Genomic DNA, 12,371 nt, shown 5'->3' with positions numbered 1-12,371 from the left:
TAGCCAAATAAGCCTGATTAGCACTCCAACAAGTCAATAACATCAACAAAGCTCACCTTTTGTGCATTCACGCACAGTATAAAAAGTTTGGTGGACAAAATGAGACAAAGAAGGAGTCTTTCTGTGGCACTGTAGGAGATAGTTGTACACGTAAACAAACTGCGGTGAGTTCAGGGACCGCTGAAATTAGTAGGACGAAACGGCGCTCGCCAAATACACTCATCAGTGAAGCATGTTTAATATAAACAGTGGGATTTCTAACAATTAAGAAGGATTTTGTCATGTTGGTCCTCCGACAGAAACCATAGTAAAACAAAAAAACTAAAAAATTTTTCAACTTTTTCCATTTTCACACACCAGGGAGCCACTCGAGCCGCAGGTTGCTGACCCCCCCGTTGTAGAACTTCAACTCGTTAGGTTAGAATGAAAGAACAATCAAATACCAATACCAGGATTTGAGTGACATGAGAGCTCTTAGTTTTCTATTTTGGTTGAAAATAAAGATATCCGATTATGGCTTTTTTGCCGATATCCGATATTGTCCAACTCTTAATTACCGATTCCGATATCAACCGATACCGATATATACAGTCGTGGAATTAACACATTATTATGCCTAATTTTGTTGTGATGCCCCGCTGGATGCATTAAACAATGTAACAAGGTTTTCCAAAATAAATCAACTCAAGTTATGGAAAAAAAATGCCAACATGGCACTGCCATATTTATTATTGAAGTCACAAAGTGCATTATTTTTTTTAACATGCCTCAAAACAGCAGCTTGGAATTTGGGACATGCTCTCCCTGAGAGAGCATGAGGAGGTTGAGGTGGGGGGAAGGAGGGGGGGTGTATATTGTAGCGTCCCGGAAGAGTTAGTGCTGCAAGGGGTTCTGGGTATTTGTTCTGTTGTGTTACGGTGCGGATGTTCTCCCGGAATGTGTTTGTCATTCTTGTTTGGTGTGGGTTCACAGTGGGGCGCATATTTGTAACAGTGTTAAAGTTGTTTATACGGCCACCCTCATTGTGACCTGTATGGCTGTTGATCAAGTATGCGTTGCATTCACTTGTGTGTGTGTGTAAAAGCTGCATATATTATGTGACTGGGCACGCTGTTTGTATGGAGGAAAAGCGGACGTGACGACAGGTTGTAGAGGATGCTAAAGGCAGTGCCTTTAAGGCACACCCCCAATACTGTTGTCCGGGTGGAAATCGGGAGAATGGTTGCTCCGGGAGATTTTCGGGAGGGGCACTGAAATTCGTGAGTCTCCCGGGAAAATCGGGAGGTTGAAACCGATACCGATAATTTCCGATATTACATTTTAAAGCATTTATCGGCCGATGATATCGCATGAGAAGGTTGAGGTGAGCGGGGTTGGGGGGGGGTGTATATTGTAGCGTCCCGGAAGAGTTAGTGCTGCAAGGGGTTCTGGGTATTTGTTCTGTTGTGTTTATGTTGTGTTACGGTGCGGATGTTCTCCCGGAATGTGTTTGTCATTCTTGTTCGGTGTGGCTTCACAGTGTGGCGCATATTGGTAACAGTGTTAAAGTTGTTTATACGGCCACCCTCAGTGTGACCTGTATGGCTGTTGATCAAGTATGCGTTGCATTCACTTGTGTGTGTGTAAAAGCTGCATATATTATGTGACTGGGCACGCTGTTTGTATGGAGGAAAAGCGGACGTGACGACAGGTTGTAGAGGATGCTAAAGGCAGTGCCTTTAAGGCACGCCCCCAATACTGTTGTCCGGGTGGAAATCGGGAGAATGGTTGCTCCGGGAGATTTTCGGGAGGGGCACTGAAATTCGTGAGTCTCCCGGGAAAATCGGGAGGTTGAAACCGATATCGATAATTTCCGATATTACATTTTAAAGCATTTATCGGTCGATAATATCGCATGAGAAGGTTGAGGCGAGCGGGGTTGGGGGGGGGGTGTATATTGTAGCGTCCCGGAAGAGTTAGTGCTGCAAGGGGTTCTGGGTATTTGTTCTGTTGTGTTCATGTTGTGTTACGGTGCGGATGTTCTCCCGGAATGTGTTTGTCATTCTTGTTTGGTGTGGGTTCACAGTGTGGCGCATATTTGTAACAGTGTTAAAGTTGTTTATACGGCCACCCTCAGTGTGACCTGTATGGCTGTTGACCAAGTATGCCTTGCATTCACTTGTGTGTGTGAAAAGCTGTAGGTATTATGTGATTGGGCCGGCACACAAAGGCAGTGCCTTTAAGGTTTATTGGCGCTCTGTACTTCTCCCTACGTCCGTGTACACAGCGGCGTTTTAAAAAGTCATACATTTTACTTATCGAAACCGATACCGATCATTTTGAAACCGATAATTTCCGATATTACATTTTAAAGCATTTATCGGCCGATAATATCGGCAGTCCAATATTATCGGACATCTCTAGATGAAAATATTCCAATTTCCTCGTAAATAAGGACCACTTATGTAACTTGGTAGACATTCATCCTAATGATCTGTTGTGTGCAGCACAATGGGGATGTGATGAACTAATTAGCAATCTATTGCCACATTGCTGGGCGGGGTCTGCACGTTTTGTACGCTTCATTATTTGCGATTCAGGCCCAACTGTCTGCTCGTCTTCCACCAGCCACTGTTTCCATGCCCACGCTCCGTGTGCCTGCTGAGATGAGAGCTGACCTGAATTAAGTAATTATGATCCGTTCCAATTAAAAAATAATGATTGGATGCAGCTTGGGCAGAGAACATGCCATTGCTTCTTGTTGAGTATTCACCTGACACTGATGTAATTGCTGATGCCAGTAGAACTTTTGTGAACTCATACAAAGGCGACAGAATATTTTTTTGTGGTTTGTTATGGTTTTATTAAGAATAGTGTCAACTATAACCCTCACTATGTGCACATCGTTATTAATGAACGACAAGGTGCTTCATATGAGATTTTACTAGCCCATCCCTGCTCTGGTACTGACCAGAATTTAAATGACAAATTTCCCACAGCCTCTTATTGTCTCCCTTGAGGCTGGGCTTGTAAACATTTGTACTAGGATTGAATCCCGTCAAGTGTATATGTATGTGTATCATACTTGCCAACCCTCCCGAATTTTCCCGGGAGACTCCCGAAATTCATCGTCTCTCTCGAAAACCTCCCGGGCCACTTATTCTCCCGAAAATCTCCCGATTTTTCAGCCGGACCTGGAGGCCACGCCCCCTCCAGCTCCATGCGGACCTGAGTGAGGACAGCCTTTTTTCATGACGGGAGGACAACAGGGTGACAAGAACTAAATCATCCAGACTAGAGATACATTGTATTATTATGTTTATCTTACCTAAAAATAAATATATTTATTAATTAAAAATAATAAAAAAAACGAAATACATTTTTACTATATTTTGCTAAAAACATCAAAATTAATTATATTTTTATTTGTATTTTTTCTGACTCCTTATTACATCCAGCCATAGAATTATACATTAAAATAAGCATATTTGAAATAATTAATTTTAAATTATCATAATAATTCATTTAAAATGACCAAATTTAATTATTAAAATAATTGCTTGTTTATCAACAACTTTAGCATTTTATTCATTACATTTTGAAGCTCTCAGAAGCCAAGTTATGTTATATTCCTTAATATTTATTTATGCAAGTTTGAAGTATCAATTATCTAAAAACAGTTTTGTTTGCATATTTTCAGGATGTAGATATATATATATATATATATATATATATATATATATATATATATATATATATATATATATATATATATATATGTATATATATATATATGTATATATATATATATATATATATATATATATATATATATATATATATATATATATATATATATATATATATATATATATATATACTTTCAGGTGACTACCTCTTGAAGCTCGTCGAGAGAATGCCAAGAGTGTGCGAAAAAAGTAATCAAAGCAAAGGGTGGCTATTTTGAAGAAACTAGAATATAAAACATGTTTGCAGGTATTTCACCTTTTTTTTGTTAAGTACATAACCCCACATGTGTTCATTCATAGTTGTGATGCCTTCAGTGACAATCTACAATGTAAATAGTCATGGAAATAAAGAAAACACATTGAAATGAGAAGGTGTGTCCAAACTTTTGGCCTGTACTGTATGTGTGTATGTATATATATATATATATATATATATATATATATATATATATATATATATATATATATATATATATATATATATATATATATATATGTATATATATATATATATATATATATATATATATATATATATATATATATATATATATATATATATATATATATGTATATATATATATATATATATATATATATAAAAAATGTATATATATATATACACACACACACACAGTCGTGCTCAAAAGTTTACATACACTTGTAAAGAACATAATGTCATGGCTGTCTTGAGTTTCCAATAATTTCTACAACTCTTATTTTTTTTGTGATAGAGTGATTGGAGCACATACTTGTTGGTCACAAAAAACATTCGTGAAGTTTGGTTCTTTTATGAATTTATTATGGCTCTACTGAAAATGTGAGCAAATGTGCTGGGTCAAAAGTATACATACAGCAATGTTAATATTTGGTCACATGTCCCTTGGCAAGTTTCACTTTTGCATGTCCCACAAACAAAAATTGAGCTGTTTGGCCACAATAAAAAGAAAAGGTGAGGCCTTTAATCCCAAGAACACCATGCCTACCGTCAATACAGCAATGTTAATATTTGGTTACATGTCCCTTGGCAAGTTTCACTGCAATAAGGCGCTTTTGGTAGCCATCCACAAGCTTCTGGTTGAGTTTTTGACCACTCCTCTTGACAAAATTGGTGCAGTTTAGCTAAATTAGTTGGTTTTCTGACATGGACTTGTTTCTTCAGCATTGTCCACACGTTTCAGTCAGGACTTTGGGAAGGCCATTCTAAAACCTTCATTCTATCCTGATTTAGCCATTCCTTTACCACTTTTGACGTGTTTGGGGTCATTGTCCTGTTGGAACACCCAACTGCACCCAAGACCCAACCTCCGGGCTGATGATTTTAGGTCGTCCTGAAGAATTTGGAGGTAATCCTCCTTTTTCATTGTCTCATTTAAAGCACCAGTTCCATTGGCAGAAAAACAGGCCCAGAGCACAATACTACCGCCACCATGCTTGACGGTAGGATTGGTGTTCTTGGGATTAAAGGCCACACTTTTTCTCCTCCAAACATATTGCTGGATATTGTGGCCAAACAGCTCAATTTTTGTTTGTGGGACGTGCAAAAGTGAAACTTGCCAAGGGACATGTAAGCAAATATTAACATTGCTGTATGTATACTTTTGACCCAGCAGATTTGCTCACATTTTCAGTAGACCCATAATAAATTCATAAAAGAACCAAACTTCATGAATGTTTTTTGTGACCAACAAGTATGTGCTCCAATCACTCTATCACAAAAAAATAAGAGTTGTAGAAATGATTGGAAACTCAAGACAGCCATGACATTATGTTCTTTACAAGTGTATGTCAACTTTTGATCGCGACAACTCAGCATCAAGGGTTGGAATTGGGGGGTTAAATCACCAAAAATTATTCCCGGGCGCGGCCACCGCTGCTGCTCACTGCTCCCCTCACCTCCCAGGGGGTGATCAAGGGTGATGGGTCAAATGCAGAGAATGATTTCGCCACACCTAGTGTGTGTGTGACTGTGACAATCATTGGTACTTTAACTTTATATTATCTTTAACTCTCTTTCAAATTCGTCCCTTTTTTTACCCTCAAACCCTTCAGCTGTCCCAAAACAACACCAGTATATTAACAATATGTGTCAAATCCAGAGGTGGGTAGTAACGCGCTACATTTACTCCGTTACATCTACTTGAGTAACTTTTGGGATAAATTGTACTTCTAAGAGTAGTTTTAATGCAACATACTTTTACTTTTACTTGAGTATATTTATAGAGAAGGAACGCTACTTTTACTCCGCTACTTTTATCTACATTCAGCTCGCTACTCGCTACTAATTTTTATCGATCTGTTAATGCACGCTTTGTTTGTTTTGGTCTGTCAGACAGACCTTCAAAGTGCCTGCCTTACTGGTGACGTTTCACTTCGTTCCACCAATCAGATGCAGTCACTGGTGACGTTGGACCAATCAAACAGAGCCAGGTGGTCACATGACCTGACTTAAACAAGTTGAAAAACTTATTGGGGTGTTACCATTTAGTGGTCAATTGTACGGAATATATACTGTACTGTGCAATCTAATCATAAAAGTTCCAATCAATCAATCAAAAGTGTGAAGGAAAAAAGATACTTTTTTATTTCAACCGTACACCCCGTCAAAAGCCTAAAGACTGACCGCACATGAGGACGTTCCTGTCTTCACAATAAAAGTGCCGCTCCATCGCGCCTGCGCTTTCAAAACAAGAGTCTCCGAAAGCCAGCGCAAACAAGCTAGCAAGCTACGGAGTTTGACGCCAATATATTTCTTGTAAAGTGTATAAAAACGAATATGGAAGCTGGACAAACAAGATGCCAAAAACCCACCACTTTCATGTGGTATTAGACAGAAAGGAGGAACTTTTCTTCTCCTCCATTTGAAAACGTGGACGTTATCATCACTACTGTCTGATTACAATCAACGCAAGTCATCAGAATCAGGTAATACACCAACTTATATTCTTGTCTTCATGAAAGAAAGGAATCTATATGTTAAACATGCATGTATATTCATTAAAACCCCTTTAACATGTTAACAAAAACAGCTATATAAATACATATAAATTATATACTGTATATATCAATGTATATGTATGTATGTATATATATATATATATATATATATATATATATATATATATATATATTCACGAAACCCAACACAACACTCCAATACGTGCACCATGACAGCAACCACCCACCCACCACCACGAAAAGAATACCTACCGGAATTAATAAAAGGCTATCGATGCTGTCATCTAGCAAAGCTGAATTTGACCAAGCAACCCCCCAGTACCAAAAAGCCCTTGATGAAAGCGGAGACAATTTCACCCTCACCTATGAACCCACGCCAGGAAACCAGCCAAAAAAGAACAGAAAACGAAACGACATCATCTGGTACAACCCCCCATACAGCAAAAACGTCTCAACTAACATTGGACACAAATTCCTCAATCTGATTGACAAACACTTTCCCAAAGACAGCACCCTAAGAAAAGTATTCAACAAGAACAACATTAAATTGAGCTACAGCTGTATGAACAATATACGACAAATCATCTCAAACCACAACAAAACAATTGCAAATGAGCCGTCGGCCCCCGGACAGAGCGACTCCAAAACCAACAAAGGCTGTAACTGTCGAAAGAAACCTGATTGCCCTCTCAACGGGGGGTGCTTACAAACATCAGTTGTCTACCAATCTAAGGTAATACGCAAGGACATCAACACATCCGACACATATGTAGGATTAACCGAGGGAGAATTCAAAACCAGATGGAACAATCACAAGGCTTCTTTCAGGAACCAAAACCTGCGGAATACCACAGAACTCAGCAAACACATTTGGGACCTCAAAGACAATAATGTTGAATATTCAATAACATGGCAAATTTTTGCATCCAGCACACCTTACAATAGTGGTAATAAAAGATGCAACCTATGCTTGAAAGAGAAACTGTTTATTATTTACCGTCCAGACCTGTCATCCCTCAACAAGCGCAGCGTAATTGTAACAGCATGCCGCCACAGACGGAAACACCTCCTAGGTAACACATGAGCCAATCACCACGCCCCTACGCCAGCCTGTACCCACCCACTCTGTGCCCTATATAAACCATGGTATGTGAATGCTCCCATTAAAATCTCCTGATGATTGAGGGTACCCCCCCTCATGAAACAGGCCTGTAGAGATGAAATAGTCCTGTGATTTTTTTCCCACACATACATATATATATATATATATATATATATATATATATATATATATATATATATATATATATATATATATATATATATGAGTGTGTATGTTACTCATCAGTTACTCAGTTCTTGAGTAGTTTTTTCACAACATACTTTTTACTTTTACTCAAGTAAATATTTGGGTGACTACTCCTTACTTTTACTTGAGTAATAAATCTCTAAAGTAACAGTACTCTTACTTGAGTACAATTTCTGGCTACTCTACCCACCTCTGGTCAAATCAATCAAAAACGTGCACTTTTGTGAAAATAAGAGAACTGATAAATATCGATGTAGTATCGACCAATATCAATACCCCCCTCGGTCTCGACCCTGGTCGCTATTTGTATCGACCCGCCCACCCTCGACGTGAGACTCAGTGACGCAATGAAGGCGAAAGTGCTGACGACATAGCGCGAAATTAAACAGCAGCCCTTTTGATGTAGTTTGGAATATTTTCCAATAAAAAAAAGAGGGCCAAGTTACGTAAAATGTGACGGCTGAGTAAAAAAAAAATTATAATAAAATAAAATATCGATGTGAAAACGGGAGGGACGACGGCAGCTCGTTTGAATGAAAATGTGAGTATTTCCTGGTGGGAAGATGGAGTGAGGCATTGTGTGTCTTATATATATATATATATATATGTCTTTTTTTTTTTTACCTCTTTGACAGCGTCCCTCCCTCTTTTTCTCTCCTCCTCCGCTCCCTCTCTCATGTGAACCGGCAAAACACACACACACTTTCTGTCCTACCCGGGGAATAAAGGCGGAGGATTGACTCAAACACCGACGCTGCCCTCCTGGATGTCTCATCTAACACGGTACGTCGGCTAATATTCCTTTCTTTTTATTATTTTTTTTGTCCTTTTTGAATGTCAAATCTCTAATTCGAACGTCAGTTATTCCTATTCCCGAACAATTGCGGTGTTTTGTTGTGTTGTGTTGCGTTGCTAATGAATAAAAATGGCTACGCTGCTTTTTGGCCATAGTGGGTGACGTCACTGACATGTATGGACTTTTTAATAAGCAGAGGAGGAATGACATAGTGGAAGGATTTTTTTTATTATTTATTTTTGGCGGTTAAGTGCATGAAAAGGCGCAAATTGGAGCGTCTTACTTGTGTATTGTCATTGCTCATTCTTGGCTGCTTATGTCACAAGTTGTGTGCAAGCCTCACTGATCAGCTGTTTCAGTGTGTGCCCAAGCCTGTCAAACACACCCACTTGTAATTACACACACTCACACACACTCACACACACACACACTGCAACAGGGAAATATAACCTGCACACTGTAGAGACCAACATTTCACAGGGGAAAATGCATTGACTGTTTTTTCCCCTAGCATGCTGCGACAGGTACATGTGTGACATGCAAGCACTTGAGTCCGGGGGTAGGATTTTGTGCCTAAGGTTTATCGTTTAGGTTCGTTTCGAACGACGTGGTACGCCGCCGTTTCCAAATCGTCTCTTCAACGTGTTCGAAAAGGAGTAGGACGAAGCAAAGCTTACAAACCCCGTTTCCATATGAGTTGGGAAATTGTGTTAGATGTAAATATAAACGGAATACAATGATTTGCAAATCCTTTTCAACCCATTTTCAGTTGAATGCACTACAAAGACAAGATATTTGATGTTCAAACTGATAAACTTTATTTATTTTTTGCAAATAATCATTCATTTAGAATTTCATGGCTGCAACATGTGCCAAAGGCATGTTCACCACTGTGTTACATGGCCTTTCCTTTTAACAACACTCAGTGAACGTTTGGGAACTGAGGAGACACATTTTTTAAGCTTCTCAGGTGGAATTCTTTCCCATTCTTGCTTGATGTACAGCTTAAGTTGTTCAACAGTCCGGGGTCTCTGTTGTGGTATTCTAGGCTTCATAATGCACCACACATTTTCAATGGGAGACAGGTCTGGACTACAGGCAGGCCAGTCTAGTACCCGCACTCTTTTACTATGAAGCCACGTTGATGTAACACGTGGCTTGGCATTGTCTTACTGAAATAAGCATGGTAACGTTGATTGGATGGCAACATATGTTGTTCCAAAACCTGTATGTACCTTTCAGCATTAATGGCGCCTTCACAGATGTGTAAGTTACCCATGTCTTGGGCACTAATACACCCCTTTACCATCACAGATGCTGGCTTTTCAACTTTGCGCCTATAACAATCCGGATGGTTCTTTTCCTCTTTGGTTCGGAGGACACGACGGCCACAGTTTCCAAAAACAATTTGAAATGTGGACTCGTCAGACCACAGAACACGTTTCCACTTTGTATCAGTCCATCTTAGATGAGCTCAGGCCCAGCGAAGCCGACTGCATTTCTGGGTGTTGTTGATAAACTGTTTTCGCCTTGCATAGGAGAGTTTTAACTTGCACTTACAGATGTAGCGACCAACTGTAGTTACTGATAGTGGGTTTCTGAAGTGTTCCTGAGCCCATGTGGTGATATCCTTTACACACTGATGTAGCTTGTTGATGCAGTACAGCCTGAGGGATCGAAGGTCACGGGTTTAGCTGCTTACGTGCAGTGATTTCTCCAGATTCTCTGAACCCTAAGATGATATTACGGACCGTAGATGGTGAAATCCCTAAATTCCTTGCAATAGCTGGTTGAGAAAGGTTTTTCTTAAACTGTTCAACAATTTGCTCACGCATTTGTTGACAAAGTAGTGACCCTCGCCCCATCCTTGTTTGTGAATGACTGAGCATTTCATGGAATCTACTTTTATACCCAATCATGGCACCCACCTGTTCCCAATTTGTGGGATGTTCCAAATAAGTGTTTGATGAGCATTCCTCAACTTTATCAGTATTTATTGCCACCTTTCCCAACTTCTTTGTCACGTGTTGCTGGCATCAAATTCTAAAGTTAATGATTATTTGCAAAAAAAAAAAATGTTTATCAGTTTGAACATCAAATATGTTGTCTTTATAGCATATTCAACTGAATATGGGTTGAAAATGATTTGCAAATCATTGTATTCCGTTTATATTTACATCTAACACAATTTCCCAACTCATATGGAAACGGGGTTTGTATTTGTAATCCTACCCCTTTTCCATTTCATAACAATTGCCGTATTTTTCGGACTATAAGTCGCAGTTTTTTTCATAGTTTGGCCGGGGGTGCGACTTATACTCAGGAGCGACTTATGTGTGAAATTATGAACACATTACCGTAAAATATCAAATAATATTATTTATCTCATTCACGTAAGAGACTAGACGTATAAGATTTCATGGGATTTAGTGATTAGGAGTGACAGATTGTTTGGTAAACGTATAGCATGTTCTATATGTTATAGTTATTTGAATGACTCTTACCATAATATGTTACGTTAACATACCAGACACGTTCTCAGTTGGTTATTTATGCCTCATATAACGTACACTTATTCAGCCTGTTGTTCACTATTCTTTATTTATTTTAAATTGCCTTTCAAATGTCTATTCTTGGTGTTGGGTTTTATCAAATACATTTCACCCAAAAATGCGACTTAAACTCCAGTGCGACTTCTATATGTTTTTTTCCTTCTTTATTATGCGTTTTCGGCAGGTGCGACTTATACTCCGGTGCGACTTATACTCCGAAAAATACGGTACTAGCACATTCGATTCACTTTCTGTTCTCAATTTGTACAGTTCGCCGCATAAATAATAAAGTTATCCGAATAAAGTAGTGAGATAGTGAGATGAATACCCGGCAAGCACAAGACATTGATACAACGTTGATTATACATACGTGTCCTTTAAAACGGACTTTGAAACAACGTTGCAAAATAGTTGTGTTTGTAATTTGAGACAACGTTGATGTCTAACGTTGGATCCACGTTGTTGGTTGGGAAATTACCACATTTCAATGGTCAAATCAACGTCACAGCCTGACATTGAATAAACGTCGTCAAAAAGCATGTTGTTTGGATTGTAGAATAATGTAGATTTGTATTGTGATTTGTATTGTTGTTTGTCCATTGCACCGGTCGCCCTCCAAGGTTTCTCATTGTCATCCCATTGGGTTGAGTTTTTTCTTGCCCTAATGTGGGATCTGAGCCAAGGATGTCGTTGTGGCTTGTGCAGCCCTTTGAGACACTCGTGATTTAGGGCTATATAAGTAAACATTGATTGATTGATTGATTGTATTGTATAACATTGTTTGGGAAATGACCAAAAATTCAATGGTCAAATCAACGTCAGAACCCGACGTTGATTAAACGGCGTCAAAAAGCATGTTGTTTCAACGTTGTATTTGTGTTGTAGAATATTGGTTTCAATGGTCAAATCAAGGTCAGAACCCAACATTGATTAAACGTTGTCAAAATGTATGTTGTTTCAACGTTGTATTTGTGTTGTAGAATATTGTTTTCAACGGTCAAATCAAGGTCAGAACCCGACATTGATTA

The 12,371-nt window shown here is 38.8% G+C and overlaps 1 protein-coding gene across 7 annotated transcripts in view; it reads left to right on the top strand.

Moving 5' to 3' along the window:
• The first annotated feature begins 8,344 nt into the window (after positions 1 to 8,344).
• Positions 8,345 to 12,371, top strand: part of LOC133571015 (band 4.1-like protein 1) — a 252,318-nt gene continuing 248,291 nt past the window's right edge. For 4 of the 7 annotated variants that reach the window (XM_061923965.1, XM_061923963.1, XM_061923967.1 and 1 more), the window contains exons 1-2: positions 8,345 to 8,536; positions 8,631 to 8,778. The gene's annotated coding sequence lies outside the window, so the exon portion shown is untranslated. The remainder of the gene's footprint in view (positions 8,537 to 8,630; positions 8,779 to 12,371) is intronic. The other 3 variants (XM_061923970.1, XM_061923969.1, XM_061923964.1) reach the window with 2 other exon arrangements.

This window comes from Nerophis lumbriciformis, linkage group LG28, assembly GCF_033978685.3.
Source record: "Nerophis lumbriciformis linkage group LG28, RoL_Nlum_v2.1, whole genome shotgun sequence".
Taxonomy (NCBI): Eukaryota; Metazoa; Chordata; class Actinopteri; order Syngnathiformes; family Syngnathidae; genus Nerophis; species Nerophis lumbriciformis.
The sequence above is the reverse complement of the archived record's forward strand: the minus strand, read 5'-3'. Positions and strand labels throughout refer to the sequence as shown.